The following is a 9,675-nucleotide window of genomic DNA, read 5'->3' as shown; positions in this document are numbered from 1 at the left end:
ATTCTGTTCCCTAGGCCCCAGCAAATAAAACAAGTGCCTTCCATAGGCATATAATCTGAGGCTATTAGTAAACTGCTCCTTTTGCCACTTGGATACATACAGTATTTAACTTTAAGACATTGCCCATATTAAAATCAAAACTTTAGCCAGATGCCAGTGATTCAGGCCTGAAATCTTAGCTGTTTGGTAGGCTGGGATCAGGAAGATTGTACTGCAAAGTCAGTGAGAAAACTTTGCAAAACTCCCCCCTCCCCTTCTCAATCAATAGCTGGATACAGTGGCACATTCTTGTTGTCTTTGCTTTGTGGGAGGCTGAGATCAGGAAGATTGTGGTTCTAGGCTCGTCTTGGCAGAAAAGTCTGCTAGACTCCATCCCAGTGGAAGAAGCTGGGCACAATGGCATATGCCTCTCATCCCAGATACAGCGGGAAGTGAAAAATAGGAGGACTGTGGTTCAAACATACACTGGGGTAGAAAGACAGACACTATCTCAAAAATAATCAGTGCAAAACAGGAATGGAGGTGTAATTAAGCAGTAGAGCACCTGCCTAGCAAGTACAAAGTCCACAGTTCAAACCCCAGTTTCACCGAAAATGGAGGAATGATGCTGTATAAGGAGTTGTAACTGGTCCTGGGTTATTCATTTGTTAGAGGACCCCTTTATTCAGCTCTGATTTTTTTCTTCTGATATTTTAGGTGTTTATTCTATACAGTTTTTTTTGAGAGGTACTGGGGATTTAACTCAGTACTTTACACTTACTAAGCACAACCTCTCAACCAATGTATGAGCAAAGTATTAAGACTTAGTTTCTGAAGACATTCATTGTATATAATCAATTAATTTATCTTTGCATTTAGAACAGTCCTAGTTTCATTCATGTTCTTTCTAGAAAAATTGAGAAAAGCATCACACAGATCACTTTCTATAAGGCCCAATTCCTTACTGGAATTCCTGAGAGAGCTGTAGGAAATCTAGTGTCTACCTTAGAATCAAGGTTTTATGGAATTCATTTTAAGAGGTACTCAAAGGCCAGAGCTGGAGTTAAAGCCATGGTGTTCACATTCAAGTTTCTCCCTAATTCCTCACACCTCCTCAGTGATCTTGGCTGCTCAGCTGACATAAAGGAATTTGTTGTTAAGGAGGACAAAGTAACAAATATGTATAAAAAACTATGTTTACACATTGAAAAATAATAATAGTAGTAATCAAAAATAACAGTAGTAATAATAATCATTTTAGTAATAGCTTAAAATGATCAAACACATTTTATGCCAGGAAACAGTTAATCTTATTCAATCCCTCTAACAACCCCAATCAGATATCTATATATCTATACCTATAGGTAATATTATTATTATTAGTATTAATTTTATTATTATTATTTCTTTTCTACCTTATAGCAAGAAAATTGAGCCCTAGAAAGTGTAAGTGCTGGAAGGTTCCTTGCTCAAGGTGACACACATAGTGATTGGCATAGTGCTGTTTGAGTCTAGAGTGAATATTGCTGTCCTTGGTTATAGGCTGCTCCACTGCAGCTACTGATAAAGTGCTTGTCAGTAGAATGACCTTACCAGCTGGGATGACAATGCCAGATAAGACCATGAGAAATAACCAGGATTCAAATGAATATCATTTTAATATATTTATGTATTATAAGGTCCTATCAGATATCAAGAATATGAAAAATGTAGGATTCTGTCATATACAATCATATTTAGCGCTTGCTGAGAGGACGTTTAAAAAATCTTAAAAGAAATTGAAATCCAAATAGGTAGTACAGCTACGTGAGTGGGTTATGAGGTTCTGAAGACCCACTTCTGTTTTGTAAGTATTGAAAAAGTTATAAATCTGAGATATCTTGCGGCTTTCAGCATTCTATCTTAGGAAACAGAGTATATTAAACTAGATATTTTGAAGGATATACATGCTTTTTTGCTAATCTTAAGTGTATTTTCTTTCTGGAGGATAAAAAGAACTAATAATTGATATATATCATATATACATGCCTGCATACATACATGTATGTATGTTTATATATGTATATATTTTCCTCCCAGTGGGGTTTGAACTGAGGCCTTGCATTTGCTAGGGAGATGTTCCATCACTTGAGCCATATCTCTAGTTTTTAATTGCTGTCATCATCATCATCATCGTCATCATTTTGTACTGGTACTGAGGTTTGAACTCAGGATGTAGACATTGTCCTTTAGCTCTTTCACTAAAGGCTGGCGCTCTACCACTTGAATCCACAGCTTTACTTCTGGCTTTTTTGGTAGATAATTGGAGATAAGAATCTCATGGACATTCTTGTTGAACCATGATCTTGAGATCTCATTTTCCTGGATACACAGGATTACAGGCACAAGTCACCAGTTCCCAGCTCACTATCAGTAATTTTTGAATTTTTTGCCTGGGCTGGCCTGGACTGAGAATGGACTGTGATTCTCCTATTTATGCTTCCTGTTTAGCTGGGGTGATAGGCATATACCACTGCATCCAACTTTTTATTGGCTCAAATAGAATGTCTTGAGTTTTTTGCCTGGGCTTATCTTAAACTGCTAAGCTCCCTATCTCAGCCTCTGGAGTAGCTAGAATTACAGGCATGAGCTGCTGTGCCTACTTAATGATTGACATTTAGTATGTGGAAATAAGCAGGCTAGAAGATATGAATACAACTTATTTATTAAGCCTGCTATGCCAAACACTCTGAGTTTGATGAAGTGTGCATTTCTCATTTAATACAATAATTCTATGCCCCACACACTACAGTACTTGCATTTCCATTTTACACATGAAAAATGGAACATACAGATGTTAAGTCATTTTTCCGGCTTTACCTTACATTTGGTAGTCAATGACAGAGTTTGGATAGAACTAAGGTTCATCAGTAACCACGATTGCTCAGGTCACATCAGACCTAATTAGAGTGATTTCCCAAGGTAGGGTGTATTTGGAGGTGGGGTTGCCAAACAGGAAGGGGCATTTGATCACCAACTTTGTTAGAATTATTTATTGCAATAGAAAACAGATTGATTCAAAAATTCTTTATACCCATATACGATCTTATCTTATTACGGACAGCTGGTACAATCACAACGTGGGGAAAGTAAGGAAGGAAGAAGAGAGAAGCCAATAAATAGATACTGGTCTGGGCATCTGGGAATCTTTGAGAAGCTGGTAGAGTTGTCTCTATGGAGGACAGGAGCTAGGAGAGCTATTAGTCACCTCTGCTGCCATTGGTGAGGATTTGAGGGTCTACTCCATGCATTTCCAGGCTTCCCTGCTTGCTGCTCTCAGGAGGAGAGGTGAGGACACACAGGTACCCAATAGAGGAAGCTGTTAGCTTGATGAGAACAGCCAACTTCCAGTGAACAAAGGAACAGGTGATCTAGAATGGGGCAACAACAACATCTGGTACAACACAATGTGGTGTAAGGAGCATGCTGTGGATATCTTCCCAGGCAAGGTGTCATAATGAATAGTTAAATAGCTTAACTGTATGTGTGTATATACAGATGCACAAACTTCCCCCACCACACTTTTATGGTACTGGGGCTTGAACTCAGGCTCTCAAGCTTACTTGACTTTCTTCCTTGGCTGGTCTTCTATCTCTTGAGCTATGCCTTTAGTCCAGAATTCACTGGTTATTTTGGTGATATTGTCTTGTCACTGTGATTTTTTAAAAATGTATTTATTGTAAAGGTGAAGAACAAGAAGGGTTACAGTTACATAACTAAGGTAATGAATATATTTCTTTTTAAACTGTTGCCCCCTCCCTCATTTTCTTCCTGCTTAACCCTCCCCACTCCCCTTTTCCCAAGTTGTAAAGTTCATTTCCAACGTAGTGTCTAGTGAGTATCATTGTTCCATTAGTTCATCCTTTGTCCTGCTGTTTCTGTCAAGTGATTTTGACTATCCATGTCTCTTATATAGGTGGAATCAACGTAGTGTTTGTGTTTGGCATATTTTACTAGCATAATGTACTCAAGTTTCATCCATGTTATAGCAAAGGGCACACCTTCCTTCTTAAAGTCTACTAGTAGTCTGTCGGGTGCCTGTACCACATTTTGCTTTTTTACTCGTATCATGAACTTTAATAAGGAGTACTGCAAGTGTTTGGACTTTTAATAAAGAATGGACATGTGGATGAGATGATCTGAAAGGTAATAAATATCCTGGCTCAGTGGTTTCTCAGAAAGTAAGGACCCAAAGGAAATATGTATACTTTTGAATTACTCAAAATAAGAAATAGAGTTTGTTAAATAGAGACCATTGTCTCAGTCTCCAACAAAATGTCCATATAAGGAAATTAGTAGAGACATAATGAAAAGACTCCAGATAGTGTGAAAATTAAAATTGAAAAACACAAGGAGAGAAGAGTAGATGAAAAGAAGAAGGGGAGAATGCACTAACAAACACAGTGCATAGACTATAAAACTAAGAAAAGTGAAGGAATGGATGGGTTTAGAGAGATGAGTGAGAATGATGAAGATGCACTGTATTCACAAACTGATTTGTGGAATGTCAGCTCCCTTGCACAACTACTAAAGATAGCAAAAATAGTAAAAAATGTAAAAGGAAAAATACATTTAAGAATACATAAGGTTCACTCTGCCACTAAAAATAAAAGTTGTGTCTTCTACAGTCAAAGATTTCAATGTCTTTTTTCTTGTTTTGGTTGAGTATGGCTTCCACTCAGGGCCTGGGAGCTGTCCATGAGCTTTTTCTGCTCAAGGCTAGCACTCTACTACCACTCTGAGCCACAGCGCCACTTCCCATTTTCTGATGCTTAATTTGAGATAAGAGTCTCATGGACTTTTCTACCTGGGTGGGCTATGAATTGCGACCCTCAGATCTCAGCCAGCTACTAGTAACTAGGATTACGAGGTGTAAGTCACTGGCACCTGGCAAGATTTCAATTTTTTTCATAGTAGTATTTACTTCTTATTTTTAAAAATATTATTGTCAAGGTGATATACAGAAGGGCTACAGTTACGTAAGTAAGATAGTGATTACATTTCTTGTCTAACTTGGTACCCTTTTCCTCATTTTTCTCCCCTTTCTTTTCTCCCTATCCCTCCTCCAAGTTGTACAGATCATTTCTAACATAGTGTCTTGTGAATATCGCTGTTGCATTGGTTCCCCCTTTTGTCCTTTTTCTCACCATTTTGTTGTTCCCCTTCCCTTCCCTAATTCAGATAAACATATCTACAATACCCAGGGTATCAAAAACAACAACAAAAAAATATGGAATGCTTCATGAATTTCTGTGTCATCCTTGCGCAGGGGCCATGCTAATCTTCTCTGTATGGTTCCAATTTTAGTATATGTGCTGCTGAAGCGAGCACAAGATTTCAATTTTTTAAGGAAGATTAAAATTCTACTTTGCAGCCGTAGGGGTGTGGGTGAGACTATTTGTTTGACTGCTTATTTTGTAGGTAGAGTGAGAGGGTTTTGGTTTGCAGTCTTCCCATGGCAGAGCTGGTGATAGGGTTCTGTTCACATGATCAGATTGGCTGTATCAGAGTAACTAGCTCCCTAACAAAACTATTTTGGCTGCAAGTTTAAATCTTACTCATATAATAAGATTACAGAAAGAACAGATCACTCTGATGTGTTATTTAAAGAGTTTATATTAAATTAGTCACTCTGAAAAATAATTTAAGTGGATATGCTCCCTTAGACTCACTGTAAGATGTGTGTTGTTTCTTATACTAGTTCTGAATAGTTCCTTTTTATTGTTGGTTAGGAATAGACAATGAAACAGTAATGATCACATTTTTATCACATTTTGCTGGAGACTTAGACAATGTTCTCTCGGCAGCTGCAGCTTAGTAGTGCTTCTACTTTTTCTTCTGGTGGAAGGCATCTCCTCTGGAAACTAAGACCTTTTGACCTACAATGCCTGATTGTGGGGTAGAGTAACTAACATTTCTTTAGTGGGTTGGTAGGAGCATCCATAAACAGGGTGCCTCATCACTTGGTTCTTAAATATATGCTTGCTTTGAGCTGAAGATCTCAGGGACAGTGCCCAGACCCAGAGTTCAAATCATACAACCAAAACCCCCCCCCAAACAAAACAAAACAGACTCCCCCAAAAGCCAACAACCCCCCCAAAAACTCACCAAAGAATAATGGCCAATAGACACATGAAGAAATGTTCAACATTGCTGTCCATAAAAGAAATGCAAATCAAAACCACATTGAAATTCTACCTCCTCACCCTAGTTAGAATGGCCATTATCAAGAAAACAAATAATAACAGATGCTGATGGGATGTGGCCAAAAGGGAATGCTACTACACTGTCGGTGGGAATGTAACCTGGTTCAACCACTCTGGAAAACAATAGTGTCTTACTTTAAATGTCACTTTCTTTTATTATGCATTGCTGTTGGACCCACTGGACCTTATGGTAAATGGAGCAGAGTGAAATTGGAGAAAGTAATGAAATAAACCATGTGAACATTTAGAAGAAAAATAACCATAGCGGTAGAACAAACACAATCAAGATACTAGAAAAGAATGCATGATATTTAATATGAAGAAAAGCCGAGTAAATAGGAACTCTAAAAATGATAAACAAGGAACTCAGAATGATTTACCACTCAGTTATACAGTGGTAACCATCAAAGGAATTAAAAGCAGAAACTGACAAAAGTGAGTTTATTTGAGAAAAGACATTGGTAGGCTAGCAAAGGGCCAAGAACTGCTACCTTTTTCTTTGTGACTTCCTGTACTCATTAGGTTTTCTTTTTCTATTGACTGTAGATATGGAGTTTATTAGGAAGAATGTGTAGCAACGTCTGGGAAGAGAGCAGGGAGAGGAGATAGTTGTCAGGAGTATTCCAGGACAGAAGCCCATGCTCAGGCTTATGGCAGGAATGTGGAAGAGGTACTTTTAGTTACTCAGACGTAAAGAAGAAGAAAAGCAAATAGCAAACATGATGCATTTAGACAATGTGTATCTTGGGTATTACAAATGAATTAACTGAAGTGTAATAGAGTCTGTGGAGAGCACAAATAGTATAACTCTTAAAAAGACTAAGTCAAAGCCCAACAAAGGAAATGCCAGGAAATGGGTACTTGCAAGAAGTGAAGGTAAGGCCAAGGGGAGAAGAATGGAGGGGGAAGGTGGAGGAGGGGAAGAAATTGGACAAGAACTCATTGTATATACCATAGAAGTGGTATATGGTTCTAGTGCTAATTAGTGTAGGGAGGCTACACTTACACAGTGGGCATGGTCAGAAAGAGCCAGGGGCAATTAGTTTGCCTCATGTGGTAAAATTACACATCCTTGCTTATACTTACAGAAGAGCGCAGTGATGTATAGGGTATGGTATGTGAGGATCTATGTTAGAGATCCAGGCAATTGTTTATAGCAATGCTTCCCAATTTGTGAAGATATTCAGGATTTTAAACATTTATGCCTATGACCAGGCTGATGCCTCATTTGATTTCAGTAAGATGATTTACAGCCACAACCTCATCTTAAAGTCACAATACCCTTGTGTGTGTGTGTGCATGTGTATATGTTAATACTAGTTATAAGTATATTTTAATACAGAGAGAATGAATATGCAGCTACCCAAAAATGTTTGACAGTATAACTCGTAATTCGGGGATGTCTACTTAATCGTATTGCCCACAAAGAAGAGACCCATATACACTTGGCCCTGGTGATAATCTGTCTGTAGAAGAGCAATGACTTAATAAACTGTTGAGAAATTTTCATTTGTTGCACAAGTTACTTATTTTCATTGTCATCTGTGGGAAATTTTGAAAAACAGTTTGTGTTTTATTTCAGTATAGAATTCTGGACCCCATCCCTAATACATTTCTTCTAAGCTACATTTATCCCAAATACAGAAGCAGATACCACATTCTCTCTCTCTCTCTCTCTCTCTCTCTCTCTCTCTCTCTCTCTCTCTCTCTCTCTCTCTCTCTCTCTCTCTCTCTCTCACACACACACACACACACACGCATGCACATACACACACACTGTTTTCTTTCTTTGAGACAAGATTTCACCATGTTATTCAGGTTCGCCTCAAAGTCATGGCCTCTTCTATTTCCTGAGTGCTAGAAATACAGGTTTGCATTACTCTGCTGGACTCTAAACTAGTACTTGATAAAGCAGTGAAAATGATTCTTGGAAATGTCTGGGAGACTCCATTATTGAGCATTACTTTTTATGAGTAATTTACCAATAAACAATTTACAAATCCAGTATTGTAGATCTAGCAGAGTTCCTAGGGTGATATCCACCTTCTGAAGGTATAAAGAGGCTTCAGAACTTTCCGGTTTGCAGCAGCTTATTTTACTCTCAGTATAAAAGCAGGGGAACTCTGCTGTAAATGAAGAGCCTTCCTTGAATTCTGTTAAGATCTTTTTTTTTTTTGTAATTAAAAATACCATACAGACGGGTTACAATTACATGGGCAAGGTATTTCTTATAAAGCATTGTTGCCTCCTCCTTTGCTTCCTCTTACCATACCTGCCCTCCCATCTACCCCTCTTCCCCCGCCAAAGTTGTAAAGTTCGTTTTTCAACATAGTGTCTTGTACATCTCATTGTTGTAATGGGTCTACCTGTATCCCTATTTAAACAATTTGTTTTTTCCCTTCCCCTCAACAAATTATACCAACATCAAATACAGTAAAAACAGGGGTTTATACCATGGGGAAGGGACATACAAAACAACAAAGAAATCATCTTATAAATATGTTAGAAACAATGGCAAAAAAGAAAAAAAATTTGAGTCCTTATCTTGGGTTCATTTCTTACCTGACCTTTTCTGCTTGTCTCAGACATATACTAACTATTGCAAATAAGGGAGACCATGGGACCTATGTTTCTTTGGGCCTGGCTTACTTCACTTAATATAATCTTTTCCAAGTCTTTTCATTTCCTAACAAAGGGAGCAATGTCATTCTTTCTAATGGAGGCATAGATTTCCATTGTGTATATATACCACATTTTCTTGATCCATTCATCTACTGAGGGACATCTGGGTTGGTTCCAGATCTTAGCTATGGTAAATAATGCTGCAATAAACATAGTTGTGCTGGTTGCTTTAGTAAGGTTTTGTTTGTGATCATTTGAGTAAATGCCCAAAAGTGGGATTGCTTGGTCATAGGGGAGCTCTATGTGGAGTCTTTTGAGGAACCTCCATACTACTTTCCAAAGTGGTTGAAAAAGTTACACTCCCACCAATAATGCAGTAGGGTTCCCTTCTGTCCACATCCCCTCCAGCATCTGTTGTTGTTAGAGTTCTTGATTATAGCCATTCTAACTGGAGTGAGGTGGTATCTCAATGTTGTTTTGATTTGCATTTTTATGGCTAGGGATGTTGAGCATTTCTTCATGTGTCTATTGGCCTTAAGATCTTATAAGAAATCACTTGTTTTGCCATTTCTTTCAAGAGATGATTTTTCAGTACACATGATTGAAACACAGAAGCAACATTTAAAAGCTAGAAGGCATTATTAGCTTACTAGATTTTACGTTTGGAAGTGTTTTAGGCTCTCTGGAGTCTCCCTCCCCCAATCCCCTTCTTTTTTAAGACCAGTAAAGTGTGTGTTGGATCTAGTCTGCAATTTTTTTTGAGCCCTACAGTTCTTATGAAATCAGGATTTGGAGATCTAAGCTGCTTCCACTGATGCTTTCCCTAGGG

The 9,675-nt window shown here is 38.1% G+C and overlaps 1 non-coding gene across 1 annotated transcript; it reads right to left on the bottom strand.

The window, feature by feature from the left end:
• Positions 1–5,242: 5,242 nt before the first annotated feature.
• On the bottom strand, positions 5,243–5,349 carry LOC138835642 (U6 spliceosomal RNA). The gene has a single exon (XR_011374678.1). It is a non-coding gene; the product is annotated as a U6 spliceosomal RNA (small nuclear RNA).
• Positions 5,350–9,675: the final 4,326 nt, after the last annotated feature.

The sequence above is a fragment of the Dipodomys merriami genome, unplaced genomic scaffold (assembly GCF_024711535.1).
Source record: "Dipodomys merriami isolate MVZ:Mamm:240054 unplaced genomic scaffold, mDipMer1.0.p SCAF_1, whole genome shotgun sequence".
Lineage (NCBI taxonomy): Eukaryota > Metazoa > Chordata > Mammalia > Rodentia > Heteromyidae > Dipodomys > Dipodomys merriami.
This window is presented reverse-complemented; position numbering and strand designations above follow the sequence as displayed.